Here is a 19,800-nt window from a genome sequence, read left to right on the forward strand (position 1 = left end):
GAGGGGGGCAGTCAGGGGGCAGGAAGTGGATGGGGGTTGGATAGGGGGCAGGGCCAAGCTGTTTGAGGAGGCACAGCCTTCCCTACTGTAAAGCTCATTCATCAGTTTGAGGCTTGAGGACAGCTATTTAACACCAAGAGCCAAGCTGTTATCTTTTCCCTACATTTAATTTCAGTGCCATACGGAGATTCATATCAGGGGAGGGTAGCTTCATTTAAAATTAGCCTCTTTAGATTAACAGTGATAGAGCCAAGAGAGCCATGGGGGAGGGATCACATGAGAAGAGCTATATCCTACATCACCTATCTCCTTCCCAACCCTACCAAGGGAAACCCCCCTCCTGCATTCCCCGAGGCTCCAGACGGGTTAATTCAATGGTTCTCAAACTTTTGTACTGGTGACCCCTTTCACATAGCAAACCTCTGAGTGCGACCCCTCTCTTATAAATTAAAAACACTTTTTTATATATTTAACACGATTATAAATGCTGGAGGCAAAGCAGGGTTGAGGTGGAGGCTGACAGCTTGCGACCCCCAATAATAACTTTGTGACCTTCTGAGGGGTCCCGACTCCCAGTTTGAGACCCTCTGGGTTAATTTAATTTTAGCAGCCTGTGTCCATTCACAGGCATGTGCTATTTTGAGCATTTCAGTTTTCACAACATAGGCTCATCCCAGATTCTGGAACAAGCTCAAATGCTCAGTTTGTGGAGGATGTACATAAGCTATACTAAAGACAAACCCACAGTAACCGTCTCCAGTTTGTGAGGGACCCCATGAAGCTAGTCTCTAGGAAACAGATACATTCATGGAGGTTAAATCCATTAATGGCTATTAGCCAGGATGGGTAAGGAATGGTGTCCCTAGCTTCTGTTTTTCAGAGGGTGGAGATGGATGGCAGGAGAGAGGTCACTTGATCATTACCTGTTAGGTTCACTCCCTCTGGGGCATTTGACATTGGCCACTGTCAGTAGACAGGATACTGGGCTGGATGGACCTTTGGTCTGACCCAGTACGGCCATTCTTATGTTCTTATGTTCTAACCTAAATGAACTGAAAGTTATGGAGACAGATATGAGTCAAGGAAGCCAGCAGAGTATCAGAAACCTGGAAAAATCTCTGATTGGATGGGCTCAGGCTTTTGGTCACAAGCTGAGGTGGTCCAAAAGTTTTGGATTTTTTTAAGCAGAATTTCTTTATTGTTTCTTTAAACAATCAAATACAGCAAGCAGCAAATATTTGGCCACACACTTCTGAAACCCCAAATCATGTTCAGGTTTTGGCAGACTAATTTCAGCTTTTCAATTAAAAAAACCACAACACATTTTGAAGGAAAGCAGACTTTATCCGTGATTTTTTCTGCTTGTTAAAAACCCCTAGTTTTCGATCCAAAAAAAGTTTTGGCAGAAAATATTTGTCCAACCCTTTTAATGAGCTTTAGTGCCTTTTAGCACTAGCTGATGCTGAGAACCAGTGATGCTTGTAAAGGTGACTTGAAAAGAAGTTTTCTCAAAACTGGGTTTGTGCTGAGATGTGGAAGGTTTTTAAATGTTTATTTTTCCCAGGGCCCCACAGGGGCCCCGATGAGAATAGAGTATTCTATAGTATTGCAACTTTTTTCTATGGAAGGAGCCCCCAATATTGCTTTGCCTCAGGCCTCCTGAATCTTCTGGGCAGCCCTGGTATAAATTAAAATGCCTTCAGAGTGGGACTGGACTCATGTGCATGCTTGATGAGACTCAAATGTTCATGGCATCACTACTCTGAGCAACAGAGCTGCAAAACTCAGATCTGGATCCTGATTTGGATTTCGTATGCTCAGGTCAGAGATTTTGTTTTGGATAGGGGACCTGATTCTGACCTCACTGCCATTGCTTTTACGTTGCTGTCACTCTACTGAGGTCAACTGAGCTACTAGTGATTCACTGCTGAAATCGGAATCAGCCGCAGAGGATATTTGCAAAATATGGGTCAAGGCTTTTGTTCAGATTTCAAACATCCCCCACATTCCATGGCTGCTGGGTCCAGGCCATCTCTACTATCTCTTCATGCTTCAGAACATAAGCTAACTGCCAGCTTAATGTCAAGAAAAAAAATCTTCCCTAGATGTTATGCAGGGCAGGAACTGCCTACGACTGTGTTTGTACGGCACTGACACCATGGGGCTCTCTTCTCAGTTGGTCACTGGGCACTATAGTAATAAATTATGATTAATAACAACTCTGCACAGTTCAATGTAGTCTGCAAATTTCACACCTTTTCTAAGGTTTTGTCACTGGCCACCATCAGGACATTGAGCTGGGTGGACATAGGGTCTGTTGTGATTCAAAATTTTCTCAGTTCAAACATGTCTGTATTAAAAGCAAGCGGAAATGTACATTCTTCAGATAAACCAATGAAATGAACTGTAAAAGATCCAAAACCAGTGACAGCATCAATGAGCAGACTTTAAACAAGGGATGAATCTATTTCAAAGTACATGGGTAAATTCGTCCCAGATGTCACTCGATTGCAATAAATGGCAGAACTTAGGCTAGTGCTGTATGGCTACATCCCGCCTTCATGTAGGGCTTGTCTAGGCAGGCAAAATGAGTGGCATGTTAGCTAATACCATATTAGCTAATACATGTTAATCAGCACAGGCTGATACTAGGGTTGACTATGGCCATCTAATGCATTTCTAGACATTATTGTCTTTGTCTTCACCAGGTGCAAAGTGGTGTTTAAAAACATGCTAAAAGGCTCTTTTCTCCAAACCCTTCCTGGACCCTCCCTCACAAGGAATGTCTCCATCAGAGTTAGAAGTTGCATTTCCAGCTCAATGAGCCATACCCCTACTAGCTCTGATCCAGCTAGAGTGCTGAAAACAGCAGTGTAGCCACGGTGGCATGAGGGTCTAATCACCCGAGTACATACTTAGGGTCTTGGATGGGGATCATACTTGGGCTGTCTAGCCCCTCCCTCATGCTACCACGGCTACACTCTATTTTTAGATTGCAGCTAGCATGGGTATGTCTGCTCGAGTTAGACATTACACCTTCCAGCTCCAGTGTGGACATACCCCCCATCTCCTCACCTCAGCTTCACTCCCCAAATGATTTCAATGCCAAGGACCAATGCAACAGACACAAGAGACTGCCCTGCACCGTGAAACTCTGATAGCTGTGCAAGCTCCTGGTTCTTAGCTGAAGCTGTAACATCTCTGCTTTCGTGTGTCACTCCTGGATTTCATGGACAAGTCAGCATATGGACATTAAAGCCTTTAAAACTAGGAAGGACAGCACAAGCTTAGTTGCCCCTGTCCACAATGGTGCCTGGTAAATTAACAATCCCCTTTCCTTTAACTGATATAATGCCAGATACGTCACTCAAAGTGCAGCCTCTGAGTACCCAACTACTGTGCCACAAGCACTGATATCAGCCTGGCTTGTGAAACACTTGGGAAAGCAGAGAGATGCAAACTGACTTCAGACATACATCCCTGCCCCCCTCCACCCATGTTACCTGGGAACACTCAGTGAGTAATGAGCTCAGCACAAGGTCCAAAGTGGGGAAGCAGAGGCTGAACAGTTCAGATACACAGCAAACAATGAATGAACTATGACCACAGCCACATGTGTGTTGCTAAGTATGGAATTGGAAGGTTCCCTTGGCAACTCCCACAGATCCAAAAGAGAACCCAAGAGCAGCAAGTAGTTCCACCCCTACAGAGAGAGGGAGAGGAATGAGAGGCAGAGTGCCCTCATGCGCAGGTGTTTGATATAGTGCAGTGGTTTGCAACCTTTTTTCATTTGTGGACCCCTAAACAATTTCAAAGGCAGCTGTGGACCCCTTTGTAAATCTTAGACATAGTTTGTGGACTCTGGGATCTGCTGACCACAGGTTGAAAATCACTGATGCAAGCTCTCAAATAAATGTGTTAGTCTCTAAGGTGCCTCAAATACTCCTGTTCTTTTTACTAATGCAGTGCATGGCCTGGTGCTCCAGAAAGGCAGACAAGTGGTGAGAAGATTGCTGACCACGGCCCTGCTCTCTGTCTTTGGTTCCTCATTGAAACAATGAAAAGTCTGATACCTCTGGCTGACTGAACCCACAGTCGCTCATTGATGGGAACAATTTCAGCCTGCATGCTGGTTTCTCTGTAGGCAGCACAGGTGGTAGATTCAGCCAGCTGGTTCTGATGTACCCCCTGCAAGCATTCCTCTTCTTCCTCACCCATGAGCTGCTGTTCAGCAGGAAGGCAGCTGATAGCCACTTGCTCAGCCACTTACTTGGTCAGGTGTGCCTGTCAGCCACTCTTGCTCTGGCTGTGCTGCACAGGGCTCTGAGCAGACACTGCTAGCTGTACGTGACGGGTGGTTCACTTCCAGTTGATACAGCGCTGGCCAGACCTATGCCTCCTCAACTGCCAGTGGAGCAGACAAATGGAGGTACAGCCCTCAGAATGGGATCATGGCTTATCCCGCTCCCATCCTCTGTGTATTCACAGCAACCGGCTCCTCAGAAGCACAAGGGACAAGTCCATAGTCCTCAAGAGTGTTCCTGACACCACCAGCAAGGACGTTTTTGCGCCTGCTGCTGTGTTGGCAACACTCTCGTTTCCCCATCTCTGGGAATGCTGGATGCCCATATTTCAGCCCCCAGATCTGTCCGCTGATGCTGTAATTGGCTGAAGTCTGCCTCCCCAGCTCCTGGGCAGGGGGGAGAAATCCATGGTGGATTTGAATCAGAGGTCAAGGTACGTGGCCACAAGGAAATGTGCTTTCCTTCTAATGGCTTTTATGTGGCAGTTACCAGAGATAACATGTTCTCTATCAGGAATACCCCAGTGATGTCCTTCTGGTGGCATGCAGTCTGCATTCGACTCAGTTTCTTCTCCAGGAGACAGACTGAGGGTGTAACCTGGATGAGGCCTCTGTCATCCCAAGCTTTATGGCCTCATCAGAGTGCCATGAGATGTCAGACCGCTTCTGTGTTGATGGGCATCTGCAGGCTGGTGTCTGACTGCACCTGTGCAGATCTCTGGACACAGAAATCCTGCATGGTGGTAGCTAGCATGTGGAACCAGGCTAGCATGTGGAAGGTAGAATTCCACTTTGTCACCACCTCCTGTTTCATCTGGGAACAAGATGACTCTTTCACTGCTGGGCAAGACCAGCTGAAGTGGCTACAGAACATTCCCCATCCCTATCCAGGCATTCTCAACAAGGCTGAGTCAGTGGGCCAGACAAGGTGTGAGTCCCACCCCCCTGCCATGCACTGCCTTCGTGACCCTGACCCTGCTGCCTGTGGCCACAAAGCCACTGGGAACAGGGCTCCAATCGCTCCCCAGTAACGGCTCCCCGTTGCTGCCAGCTGTTGTTCTCCTCCTTGACTGCCAGGGCGGTTGCTGCTGAGCCAGTGTGCTGTGAGAGGCAGCTGTGGTCTGATCACAGGCCTGTGCGTCTGCGGTGTGAGGGGTGTCTTCCCACCAGCTCAGGCACCACAAACCATCTCCCACACAGCAAGACAGTTCTGGCACAGCCCTCTTAGGGAAGAAGGACTGACTGGGTCCTGTCCACCTCGGAGCCGCAGCAGTGGGAGCAGCAGATGCCCTGAAGTCCTCACCTGCCACAGCATCTCCACAGCCAGCACCTTCACACAGGCTGTGGTCAGCAACATGGCTGCATGCGGGTGAATTTCTGTCTCTTCAAAATGCTCTTGCTAGTGTAACCCACACACCTTCTGGGTGTGGTGTTCTGTCCCATCTAGTGGCACCCAGACCACTTAGAGATAAAATGAACCTGCTCTACAACCTTAGCTAACAGCCATATGGCTTTTAGCTCATGCAGTAGAGGCTCATGCACTCAGCTCTAGAGGTCCCAGATTTGATCCCACCCACCGATGACCAGGGTCTGTCAGTGTTACAATAGCATCTGCTGGCTGAGCTAGTTGTGCACAGCACCCTTGTGAGCAACGCTGGGTGCGTTTGCTCTGGACCGGTGCTGCTATGTTCTCTGTTGGATCCTTCCTGGTGTGCCCAACTGTTTCTTGTCCTTCCCCAGACGTGGCGTGCACTGTGGGCACCCTGCCTGTGTCACAGACCTGGCTGAGTCCCCCTGGTGGACAGTCACCAGATTGCTGTAATTGGACCCAACGCTTAGACCTCATATGCTTCCAAGCCATCTGGGTCTGGCCTGAGTTCAGTCATGGCTTCTAGCACGACAGCACTACAGCACTCACCCAGGTCAGAGCTCTTGTCTGGTGCCCTTCCTGGGACGAGGTACTCTGCAGTGTAGCTGCCCTGGCCCCTGAAGCTGAAACCTCCTATATTTCCCCAGTCACTTATGCATGTTCTCCAAAGTTCCACCTTGCTCTGGATGCTCAGGTCACAGGCACCAGCTTCTTCCTTTGTCCAGGGGTGCTCAACCCCTGCTCAGCCCCAGGTCCCACCCCCACTCCACCACTTCGCCTAAGGCCCCGCCCCACCTCTTCCCGCCCCATCTTCACTCCTCCCGCTTTCTTCCCAGTGCTTCCTGCATGCTGCAGAACAGCTTAGCACCTACTAATTATTTTCATGTGTGTTCCAGCCCTGAGCACCCACTGAGTCAGTGCCTATGGCTCTGGTTCAGAGTTTAACCCTTGGGGAGCACAAGGAACACAGTCTTAGCAAAGGCATTTCTTAAATGCACCCAGTTCTCTCTTAGGGTATGTCTGCACTGGAGCTCGAGGTATCACTTCTATTGAGTTAATGTGCTATAAATATCAGAGTAGCTGTGGCAGTGCGAGCAGTGGGAGGGGCTAGCCACCCCGAGTACAATCCCATCTGAGACCTTAGGTAGATACTGGGGCAGCTAGCTCTTCCTGCTGCTCGGGCTGCTGCAGCTACACTGCCATTTTAGCACACTAGTTCTATCGAAGTATGTGTACCATACTGGAAATTGCACCTCCAGCACCAGTGTCGACATCTCCACAGCCAGCAGAGAACCACAGATCTGTAAGGAACAACAACCACCTGAACGCAGTCCTCCATCAGAGTCCTCACTGCTCTGGCAAGTCCCCGGTTTGGTCAGTGTGCTGGGGGGAAAACGAAGCCCTGCTCCACCTTGGTCCTCTGTTTCTGGCAATGGCCTGGCTCCCTTTGCTTACAGGGCACGTCTCTCTGAAAGCAGCATCTGACACCTTTTCTGTCTTGGCAGATTTTCGATGCTCCAACTTGCTGCCCGTTGCTGTGCAGAGAGTTGTTCAAAGTCAATGACTCTGCCAATAGCAACCCCACCAGAGCAGACCTATTCAGGGTTGACGACCCCTTGATGGGCCTGTTTCAGCATCACAGATGTGGCCTGCCTACTCAGGGGCCCGTCTTTGGTACACAACAGATACTCTACTCCACACTGAGGGTTACGATCATAACTTCTTTGCACAAAACAAAACGGAATTTATAAATGGACACAGAGATCGTCCCCAAACTCTCCCACCATTTACCTAAAATACCTTCCTAGCCAGGAGGCTGTTTCTGTTTGCTTCCTGAGCTTGTCACCTGGACTCTGAATGAAAGACACTGCCAACCGTTTGCTTGGGCACCAGCAAGCCCAGGGGAAGCGTCACAGAATAAAGCAAAAAATTAGAGAATGAAGCTTCACAGAACTCCGCAAGCGAAAAGAACTAACAGAAACCCGAAAACGTTCTGTGCTAGTGACATGGTTTCATGTCGGTTTTTTTTGTTTCTGAAAAACAGCTGTTTTGCTGTAGACTAGCACTAGCTCTCAGTATCCCCAGATTATTTTTCAGGAATGAAGTCTAACCACTTCCAGGAAAAGGATCTCCATGTGAGTTTGCTTGACTGGTGGTCAAGCTGCCTCCCACCTCTGGTTATGCTAATGAGGAAATGTCTTTGGTGAACTGGGAAAACACATGAACAGCTGCTTGATGCCTCTTTCTCCACCTTTTTTGCAGCACACATGCTCCTGGGCACATGGGGCTAGACAAAGGTGAACAGAGACCATTCTAGGGGAAGCTCCTTGGCTGCTCATCCCTGAAACAGGCTCGTACAATCGTGTTAGGTCCGAATCCTCGGTTGTTGCAAATAGCCATGGGTTCCAGTGGAGTTACACTGATTTGATGGCTGAGAATCTGCCTGAAAATGCAGTGCCTCAAATGAAAATGAATATTGATGAGTTAGTTTGGAGGATCCCCCAAAAGGTGCTAAAATAAGCAAAAGAGACAGTCCCTGCCTCAGAAAGCTGGTGATCTAAACTGGAGGAGGGGAGATCAAACACACTCATTTGGGCACAGATACATAGGAACTGCATCAGACCCGTGGTCCAGCTAACAAAGCACCCTGGCCAGCTCTAGCTGCTGCAGAGGAGAGGTGTGAACCTTGCAGTAGGCAGCTATGGGAAACATCTTCACAACCCCCATTAGTTAGGGTATGGCTACACTTAAAATCCTTACAGCTGTGCTGCTGTAGTGCTGCAGCGATGGGAGGGCTTCTCCTAGCGCTGTAGTTAATCCACCTCCCCGAGAGGTGGTAGCTTGGGTGACGGAAGAATGGCTACACTGGGGGTTAGGTCGACACAGCGTAGCTATGCTGATGTAAGTTTTCAGTGTAGAGCAGCCCACAGTGGGTGGCTTAGGCCGGAAGCAGGAGGCGTCTATGCTGCTCCCAAAACTCTTGGTTATTTTTGTTACCTACTCTAACTCTGGATGTTCATATTATCCATAACACCCATTTATAATCCCACTAAGATCCTGGGCTCTGTGGTATCTTGTGGCAGTGAGTTCCACAGGCTAATTGTGCAGCATGTGTACAGAAAATATTTCCTTTGTCCTGACTCATGTCCCCTCTCTGCAGCAGATGGGTTACACCAATGTTGTATGTATTGCTAAGCAACAGGGATGCAAATCCTGCAAAACTACCATTGGCCCGAATGGGAGTTTTATCCGAAGAAGGTTGCAGGAGCTAGCTGAAGGTTGATGATCATTTGAATCATCACCTAGCAAAAGACCTTGTAGATGTAGTGATTAAGGACATAAACACATGCATTTTCACAGGTCCTTATTCAAAACTGAACTGGGATATCACAAAATCAGCCCCCACGTTCACCCAAAAAAAAAAAAAAAAAGAAAGAAAAGAAAGAAAGAAAAGGGGAAATTCAGATTAGTCACAAAGAAGTTCCCCGCCTGCTGCTGCTGCTCTCTCTGTGTGTATAAAACCCTGAGCCACTCCTGAAGACTCTTTGTTCATTTCATTTTGGGACAAAACACCTACTGCTTCTGCTTCATTCCCTTCGAGAGATTTGCCCTTTGTGCAGAAGCAGGAGAGGGCTTTTTCTTTCATCCAGTTCTGCTGGCAGGTTGGTGGCAGGGAGATTGGGATGGAAGGGATGCTGGAGATGGAGGCCCAAAGGCTGGAAGAGCAGCTGGAGCTGGAGAGGAGACAGGTCAGAAGGAACAGGCTGCAGCTGGTGTCTGCAGTGGCCCAGTGGATAGTATTGCTCTCCTGCTTGGTCTACTTTGGTCTTGGTTTCCTGCATCCCCCTACGGTAAGACCATATGATAAACCTCATTGCCTTTTTCCGCACTGTAAAGCTCTGTGTATAAAGAAACCATTTAGGGGTATCACCTTGCGTAGTGGTAAGCAGAAAACCCAATTCTTAACCCTTGCCTACCTATGAGCCCTTTTTTCTGCACCACCCACTACAAAGTATGTTCTTACAGACTGCCGGGTTGGTGCTGTGTTATCAGGCAGTGGAACTGTGCATGCAAAATTGCTGGCCCAGTGACAGAGTCAATAAACTGGCCTCATGGGGAGTTCTGCCCGAGTAAGGACCAAACGACTTGGTTCCCCCAGGTAAACTTTGGTCACATGAAAAAAATATATTGAATTACTACCTCGCTGATTGTTATGGGCCCAATTGTGCTGGCCTTACTCATGTTGAGTATTAGTTACACATGGGAGTTGTTAACAGTCGACTCCATTGTACTACTTGGGTGAATAATTGCTGCTTAACGGGCATAACAGTGGGAGAATCAGGTTCTGTATTATTTGTAAACGTCTCATGTACTGCTTTAATCTACTCTCTATAGCTACATAAGAAAGAGAGAATGTTTGTTGCAACTTTTACAAAAGCTGTAGAACACAATTCTGTGTTCCCAGGAGTCATCTAGCAAGTTCTTTAAATTAAACATTGGATGTAATTATAGATATAAATGAAAATGTGTGTTTAGAGTTTCCTTTATTTTGAACTGAACTCCAAACTCGAAACAAGAACTAGCCTGCTGCTGAGACTGCTTTTGGGAGAGTTGTACCAAAGATTTTCTTTGTTTCTCATTGCTGACAGTCTCTGGGTCCTCAGCACTTTTTTGTTGTTATTTCAGTGCAGATCATGCAGTAGCTGCTTCTCCTCCCACATGTTCCCCAGGTGCCTGTGTTCACTATGTTATGCTTCACCTTACAGTGTTCATTCTTTCCTCCCACTTAACTTTGTAGGTAAAATGAACCAGATCTATAAACCACATTCTGGGTAAAATGACTTTAATGCTTGATATCTCTTGCTACTGAAGTGAAATCCATCTTTTTCTATGCCAGGTGCATGTCAAAAACAGTTCCACTGAATTTATGAGTCACGTAACAGAGACCAGAGACTATCAAAAATCTCTCCCAGCCCATTTCATCCTTTGCACACAGCAGATGCTATGTGTGAACTGAATCGTTGATTTCTCTCTCCTCTCTTCTCCATTCTCTCCTTCTCTCTTGAAGAGAGTCTTCCCATCTTGGTGCAATTGGGAAAGGCAATTTATTTTGCTCAGCTAATGAAACAGCATTGCATTATATATTACAATACACGTCATTCCGGCATTGCCTCTTAGCGCCATGTAGTTCTGTAATATTTTAATTCAAACTGAGAAGGTTGATGCTCATGGCACATGTGAGCTTTATGACAAGAAGACAGCAGTGAATGTGCAGGAGACATAGCGCATGTCTGGACTTGCCATTCCTCACCAGAACCTAGACTTGAATGAGTTGTTAAAGAGGCAGTTCGTTGGCAAAGTTGCTGGATGACCCTTTGAGTTTTAAACGCACACTCGCTGAGCACAATTAAAAAAACAACAACAGGTCCCACTGTTTTAAATAGATAATCATGGTCTCCTGTATAGACAGCATCATGCCTTGCCCAGGAACCCAGCAGGTCTTTTGAATTCTACATGGGGGTGACTGCACAGCAGCTAGTTAAGAACACCCAGAAACACAACACAGATGTCTAAGACAAGATTCAACAGAGCTGTGCTGATTTAATCTGCTGGGGAAAATTAGGAAGAAGATTATAATAGATCCTCAGCCTGGCAGGTGCAGTGAGAACTGTGCTGGAGCCTAGTAAGGAAGCTGGGCCTTTTGTGAGAAAGATGGCATAATGTTTGCCAGAGGCGGAGAGCCCAGATGTAACCTAATTGCAGGAAAGAGATCATGTGTTTCTGATAACCATAGTTTTGATTTTTATTTTATAGTTATTGTATACCTTTACCTTTATACCCAATCGCATACCTTTATGCTGTTGTATTCAATGTCCAAACAACTGCAGAATAACCTTACAGGTATTAATGTGACACAGTCATGGAATATATTACATCATCCACACAAACATTTAGACTGTGTTCACCGAAAGCTGATCTGCACTCTAGACTGCTGGCTTGTAAGAGCATACTGCTTTGTTTGAAGGAAATACGCACACCCTGTCCCTGCACCCCAGCAAAATGCTCCATGACCTATAGGATGGTTTGCTACTAAGGATGTTCCATAACCCAAGGATATATCTATATTATGGGTCTGATCCAACCCCTGTTGAAATCAAAGGGAGTGTTCCCATTGACATTAGATCAAGCCCTACAGAAGGATGAAATATTGGTTGTCCAGCTTATCCTTGCAGTAGTTTAGTGCACACCCATTCACACAGTCCCCCTTTCAGCTGTGGTTGTACCAGTGCAGCTGGGAATGCCCAAAGCACCTACCTCATAGTGCACTGCTCTGGTGCTTGAAGCACAAGCTTCAGGGGTAATTTCCAAATGATAAGCATGCTGCAGCCAGGCAGAATCTCTGCACCTGCAATACTTGTGACTTCCCATCCTCCCTGGGGTTACCCCTGGAGACGGCACCAGTGTGGCTAGACCTAATCCAAAGACCTGATCACAGGCATTGCGATCCATGCATCCAGCCAATGCTTGTGATGCTTCTGGGGTGGTTGATTTGAGCAGACGAATGACCTTCACGATGTTGCACATTAAAAACCTGTTCATGAAGGTTTGTTGCAGCACTCTTGTGCTAATGTATATCAATACTGAGGGAAGTGTAAGTACAGTAAGAAGAGGCATTACCCATGGGCTCAGCGTAGCCAGGAACAGGACAGAGTTACAGAATAGCCATGATTCTGTGATGTAATGGTGTGATCCAATTCTAATTAGCTCTCACTCTAGCTCGACCACGTTATCAGGCTGGGTACAGGAATCAGTGGGAGGACGGATGGTTCTATGGCTTGTTTTATTTAGGAAGGCAGGTTAGATTATCATAATGGTTCCTGCTTACTTTAAAATAAATGTGTTTATGATTGCCTTGTGTGATACACACACCATTCCTAGGGGGACACCTGCCATGCAGTGCTACTCCATGAATACAAGAAACAATACAAACATGACCACAATGAAAAGTCCATGGGAATCTGCTTACATAGCGTCTCGTAGAAAGAGATATTTAGGGGACTCTAAACAGGCTTAAATTATTGTGTGAATACTGCATGGAATTCTTTAACTGAGGTGCACTGGTAACACAGCAACCTCTCAAGGTGACCATACTGGGTGCCAATAGTTATGGAGTGCTGCCTCCTTAAATCCTTTTCTGTACACAGTCATATGGGCAAAACAGAAAAAGAATGGGTCAGGAATTGCTAGCTTCTGCTTATTTATTTATTGTGTCCCTACAGATTCTATAAATGGGCTCATGGATCCCCATTCCCCAGCCTCTCAGAATTTAATGTTGGGTAATTAATGTTTGTAATGTGCTTTGAGAGCCTGAGATGAATGTGGCTATGCATGTGTAAAATATTAATGTCACACATAGTTTGTAAAACATAAAATAAGATAGAATTAAAATAATATAGTGCCCGAGCTGAAAGCATCCCATCACATTTCAGTCTACATCAGCAACTGAGTGAAACCCTTTAAAATAATATGTTTGGGGCCCAATCCTTAAGTGTGTAAGTGCTCATGTGAGTAGTCCCATTGAAGTCAATAAGGCGACTCATGCAAGTAAAACTATGCATGTACCTAAGTGTTTGTGGGATCGGGCACTTAGATTTGAAACAATGAGAGACTGGTATTAAGCAACACTAGAGGGTGCCAGTGTCGCACCCGAACTCCCAAGGTTGGCTCAACAGATGTCTTCATATCTCCGAGACCAATGCTGCAGCATACAAGCTGACTATACACACAGCTATAGGAAGCAATCTCTCCCCCTCGTTGATCCCTTTGGTTTTGTCACAGGCATGGAGTTCACATTGAAATTTTAGTTGTGTATTTTCATGTGTATTAAATTCTTTGGACAACTGTCCAAGTGCCTGGAGTGAGCAGAATGATTTGTTCCTATAACAAATCAGAATGAATCAATCAGATGCATACAAATCAATGAGTTCTCACAGTGCGTCCTCCATCTGGTCAGCCTGTTGCTGTCATAGAAAACCCAAGGAAAGGGTAAAGTGAAAAGAAAAAGAATACCAGCCTGAGCCTGAGCCTGACCCTGCATTTTTTAACCAGGCAAAACTCCCAGGAATTGTGGCTGTGAGGAGACTGCAGCTTTGGGTCCCTTGTGGTTAAGATCAAAGATGGGTCTGAGCTTTGGAGTGCAGATCTCAAATGATAATGTATAATACTGCCTTATTGATATGCTACTGCATTGACAATGAGTTTGGCTCACTTGTTTTGTAATGCCCAAGTCAATTACTATAAATTATAAATCTATCTATCTGAACTTTTTATTGGGCCATCAAGATGTGCCCATGCCATATTGGCATGTTCCAAACCCCACTGAACTCAGTGGGAGTACTCAACTCACACACTTGAAGTCAAGCATATGTTTAAGTCCTTTGCAGGTCTGGGGCCAGAGTGCTCAGCCCCTAAGGGCTTGATTCTCCTTCCAGTGAAGTCAGAGACAAAATTCTCTTTGACTTCTATGGTGCAAGGTCAAGACTCTGTGATCTTATCGCTGGTGTCCTTATCTAGCTTCACCCCACTGCCTCTGGTCTAACAGTAGTGCCCAATCCTGCAGGCCCTGAGGCAATTGGATAACTTTCCTCCCCTGAGTAGTTCCAGCCCCACAAGGACCTCGGCCCAAGAGGCTGCCAATTGCAGTGTTAAAGTGGCTCCTCCTGGTGATAAAACACAAGGGAGGATGGCAGCAATGTAGTGAGATGGTGCACGAGCTTTGTTCTGCCCTGCCTATGGGGTGAATTCTCCCCCATATGAACATACTCATGGCAATAAAACACTTTGCTGCTCATGGTTTGTTATTTACTATTCACCACCTGTATTTGTTGTGCTCCTTTCTACAAAAGTTTCAGTGATCCAGTCAAGGAGCAGAATCACCGTGTGACTGGGGTGATGACTCTCATGTCACAAATAACAAAGAGCAAATGAGGAATAGTTTGCAAGCCCCTCAGAGGTTAAAAATTGTTCAGCTAAGCCATTTGGCAAATGCAGGGTCACAAATACATCTACTGAGTCTCAAGTGGCCTGTGAATAAGAGAAAGGGCTAAATTTGTCACATAATTTATTTACAATGCATAGTCTGACCAGCCCCAATAATGAGGAATGTTTCAAAGGATTTAAAAAAATATTATTTAAAATTCTGATGAAAACAGCTTTTGTTTGGATTTATTTGGATCTAAACAGTCACCTACAATGTCTGAAATTTGCAACATTTCATCAGTGCATGGAAAACCTCCCCAACTGAAATATCCTACAGATTTAATAAGGATGAAACCAATGAGGATAGATAGGAATGGAACAGACATCTATAGAAAGAGCTCTAAAAACCTATATGACCAGCACCTCAGTGAGTGTAAAGTGATGTAGCGCCATTGAAGTTAATGGAGTTACACCAATTTACAGTAGCTGAGGATCTGTCCCATATAATTTAATAGAAACTATCTGATAATTGCCAGCTCATCATTTTAGCATGAGTTCCATGATACTTGGTAATTTTCTTAAAGCCCTAGCTGCTGGAGTCTCGTGATCATGTGAGTAGTTCAGCTTTCTCTCTTTTTTTTTTTTTAAATAAATTTCTAGCTCTCAGGATTGTGGGGGGAAACTTAAAGATATGAACCCTAAAAGCTGAAAAACAGAAGGAAAATAAAAATTATTTTTAAAAATCTAAGAATTTTTCAGCGAATCTCATGATTTTTGGATGTTGGGGTTGGCATGCTGCTTCTTTTTTAACCATCTTATGGAATGTCATACCAGGAATAATAATTTACTATTCTATAGACTACTTAAAAAAACTCCTTTCACAAGGTTATCATTTTATATTACAATCTGTAGAACCTGCCCATCAGAGCTGAAAGTGAAATTGACTTGACTGAAAGCCTTATCAGAAGCAAACAAATAGCACAAATGGCTAACAATAATTCAACCTTTTAACATGTTTTCCACTGTAGTAATCCATAGCTGCAGCAATATTACAAGGACAGACTGGTTTGTTTTTTTTTACATTATTATTTTTAAGCCACAGTGTCCTTTTAAAAGATTAATTAAATACTTTTTAAATTACAATAGTTGAAAGGTCCAAAACCATCCCTCATTGTCTTCAGTGAGGTTTGGATCACAATAAAATGCGTAGCCTTAAAAATTATAATTCAAGGAGGAGATCCTGCAGTCTTTACTCCGGCACTGAAGAGATTTGCATGAGTGATAGCTAGAGGATTGGGGGGCACATTTTAAAAGCAAAAGCTTCTAAGAGCTGACATCAAATCTGTATGTTCCCTGCCCTCACAAACAGCAGCATCCGGTATTCCAGCTCTCTGCAGGCAGCCCACCATGCCTTGGGATACAGCTGTTCACACAAGGGCTGTCCCACAACGGGAAAGAGGGCGAACAAGTCGGTGGCTGAGAGGAGAGAGGCACAGGGAGCGAAGGACCAGGAAATGAAAATGAAAGTGAAAGAGACTCACACTCACACCCACTGCTCCGGATGATGAAACCAGCAAGCACCAGTTACATTTGCATGTGTCAGGGCGCTGCTGCTTTCTAGATCGCAGCTGCAGCCTCTGGTGGGTACAGCATCACCAGAGCAGCAGGAAAACAAGGCTCCCCAACGCTGGCCCTGATTCCAGGATAGCGCTGGGGCTGGGCTGGAGACTGGGCCACAGTGGGGAAATGGAGCTATCCAAGGGGTAGTCAGGCCTGTTAGCAAGAATGGAGCTGCTCCCTCCACAGCTGGAGACAAGGGCCTGCGGGCCCCGGCTACACCAGAAACAAGACCTGGCACTGCCAGTGGCTTTCAAACACAGCTCCTGGCTGGCCTCCACTGGGGTGAAATGGCCTGTTTAGTCCCAGCTGAGCTGTGAGGCCTGCTTGTCTCCTGCTGTGCTGAGGTTTGTGTGTGTGGAAGGGGAGCTGAATGAACAAAGTTTTCAGGCTCTGTACGAAACCCAGGTGCTCTTGGCAGGAAGAGCTTGTTGTTTCCCCAGTACCCCAGCCTCTGTACTCTGGTGGGGCTGAGGGTGGAAATGCTTGGGCCTGGGGAAGGAGAGAGTGTGCTCACTTTTTTGCAAATACTCCCAGTGGGGGGGGGAGTGTGGCCTAGTGGACAGAGCACTGGCCTGGGACTCAGGAGACTTTGGTTCTCTTTCTGGCTCTGCCACTCGCTTGCTGGGTGACCTTGGCCCAAGTCACTTCCCTGCTCTGTGTCTCAGTTTCCCCATCTGTAAAATTGGGATAATGAAGCTGATCTCCTTTGTAAAGCACTTTAAAATTCACTGATGAAACAGTGGTCAATGAGGGCTCGGCATTATTAGTGTAATTAAATTTGGTTCTATCCAGAAAACTCCCCAGCAGATCCAGCTATGAGCCAGAAGTCAATGAGAGGCACAATGCCTGGGACTGCAATGCCCAGAGCTGCTTACATCTGCAAGGGTCAGCATGCACTCCATCGCATTGCAGGATAGCAGGAACATCAAAGGGGGCTGGGCTGGGATCCTGGACAGCTTCCTTGGCTGCTGGTGGGAATGTCCCCTGCATCCTGGAGAGCTAGAAACTTAATTTTTTTAATAAAAAAACACAAAAGCTAAGATTCTCATGTAATCACAGGATTCCTGGAGCTGGGGTTTAAGAGAAACACCAAATATCGTGAGACTTCCCATAAACAACACTGCAAAAAGCTTTTTCTCCCCTCACTGCACATCTGCAAGGAGATCTAGAAAGTTCTCCCTGACTTTGTAGAGATTATTAATCTGTTTTTTTTGTTTTATTGCTTTTCAGACTCCAAAATCCCAGTGGATCGAAGTTGCAGCCACAGGTGTGTATTTGTTTATTATAACTGATTTTTTTCAAGTTTCTATTTCATTTTCTCATTGAAACATCCCCCCCCCACCCCAGAAAGAAATAAAATGGTGGGAAATTTCACTAAAAATAAATTGAAGAAAATGTGTGTGGGAAATAAATGACATTTTTCTCCAGCTCTGCCTCATGTTAACACACAAGTGGTGAGTGCCCAGAGACTCAGTCTCCTTGCTTCCTGTCACCCACCTGGCTCAGGTGAGACACTGCTTTAGATGGCGGGATGCTCAGTGCTGAGTGCAGCATGTAAGTGTCTTGAACTGCTGCTGTGGGCTTTCCTCTCCAGGGCAGGGCAGGGCCTGATCTAAAGCCCACTGATGTCAATGGGAGTCTTTCCATTGACAGTGATGGAATGATGGTCCAGGGGCAGGTCTTTAATGGTGAACTCCAGGACTAGAATCCCAAAAGCCAGCAATGCCAATCCTTGGCCACAGAAGAGAGAAACAGGAGACAATAAAGCTGTGTGCCTTTATTAGCCTTTTAAATATTTATGCAAATGAATATGCAAATGAAGTTGTTTCCTTGGATGTGGAGTTTCCACTCCTCTGCTTTATATTCCCCATCCTTCAAATATGTTGCATCCATCCCCACCCTTTCCAGCTCCCCTGCTCACTCGTCTGCTCTCTCTAGCTCTCCCTGTCAATTTTTCTCTCTCTAGACCAGGGATTTTTGAACATCAGGACAAGGCTTGTACAGTGCCCTATACATTGGGGCCCCAATACCGACACGGCCCTCTGGATGTTACTGTAATATCCATATTCACTGCTGCTACTACATTTTCACAGTGTGAACCCCACCTTCACAGAGAGGGGCTAAGATTCTCATTCACACTGAGGCCATTTTACACCCCTCTGGAAGGCTCCTTTACACTGCCAGAACAAGAAAAGGGCCATCGTGTTACTGAGCATCTTGTGGTCCTCTCCCATCACTTCCCTCCCATTCTCAGGCTCTTCATTTCATCTCTCCCCTTCATCAGATCTGTTCCTCTCACATGGAAACAAGAAGAGCCAGTGCCAAGCCGGCTGTCTGTGTGCCACAGAGCAAAGCTGCAGTGCCTTTGCCCTAGACCTTCCTCCCTCTCTGCATCCCTCTTCATTCCACCCCATTTCTAGTTCTCCCTATTTCCTTTGTGATTTCTCTACTCTCTTTGTTTCTGCCTATGCCCAAGCCACATAAAATCATCCTCTTCCAAGAGGGTTCAAGGGACTCACATCTCCATGGGTTTCTGTTTGCTTCTTCCACTCCAGATTATGTCCCCAAGGAGAAACGCATCAATATCTCTTGGAATCGGGGCACTATGAACGTCAGAAACCTCTCCATCCCGATCTACTGTGATGGCTTCTACCTGGTCTCCCTGAAGGGAACTATCAAGGCAATGTCCCAGAGGAATGCCTCACTGAGCCTTAAGGTGTACAAGCGGTCCGATGCGTCCATCTTGTGTATGAAGGTCACAGAAGAGGTAATAGATTCGGTGACAGTGTCTGAGATGCGGTTTAAGGATGAAGTCTACTTGGAGGCCAACAGAGATGCCAACTACAAAGATTTGACCCTGGGCCTCTTCTTACTGACTCCTCGCTCAGACTGCTTACCAGACGCGTATAAAATGTAAAGTAATGCCCCCGCGATCAAATAAAACTGGGAATTGGAACCCAGCACCTAAACTCATGGGAGGGTTATGTCCAATAGGCTGTACATGTTCAAAAAACCTACCCTGGCCTCGCCTCTCAGGGGCTTGTGGTATGTCTGAGTGAGAGAGTTCTCATGGCTAGTGCAAACAAGCCAATGTGCAAATGGTCTTTATACAGCACATGTCCTGTTCCTCTCTTTGGGGCTTACCACAGCTATTTTGTTAGCTGAAATGGGAGAAATGTACAGTGCCCTCAAGAAGAATGAAGAGGACACCACTGAAAATTACCAGTGCTTGCCTCAGAGTCTGAGGAATCCTGGATTCTCTATTTATTTGATAATATTTGTATATAATTGAAATGCCATGTACATTTACGGAAAACAGTCACTTCAATCAAGCAGAGACCTGGTTTGTCTTGAAGCCACCTGGGCAAGTTGGAGACTCCAGGGACCCACCACACAACCTTTGCCTCATTGTGAAGGAAAAGATGAAGAGATGGCAGGCAAGGTGTCCCCTGTGGTCATCCAGATAAATGTGCCCTGAAAGACTCAGGAAATGAAAAAATAACAGTGTTTGGAAGTGAGAGAAGAAGGC

The 19,800-nt window shown here is 46.0% G+C and overlaps 1 long non-coding RNA gene across 1 annotated transcript; it reads left to right on the forward strand.

Annotated features, from left to right (window-relative positions):
- The first annotated feature begins 16,189 nt into the window (after positions 1-16,189).
- Positions 16,190-18,886, forward strand: LOC115656260. Its single transcript, XR_004001613.1, has 3 exons — positions 16,190-16,615; positions 17,502-17,538; positions 18,827-18,886. It is a non-coding gene; the product is annotated as an uncharacterized LOC115656260 (long non-coding RNA).
- The last annotated feature ends 914 nt before the right edge of the window (positions 18,887-19,800 follow it).

The sequence above is a fragment of the Gopherus evgoodei genome, chromosome 8 (assembly GCF_007399415.2).
Source record: "Gopherus evgoodei ecotype Sinaloan lineage chromosome 8, rGopEvg1_v1.p, whole genome shotgun sequence".
NCBI classification, from domain to species: domain Eukaryota; kingdom Metazoa; phylum Chordata; order Testudines; family Testudinidae; genus Gopherus; species Gopherus evgoodei.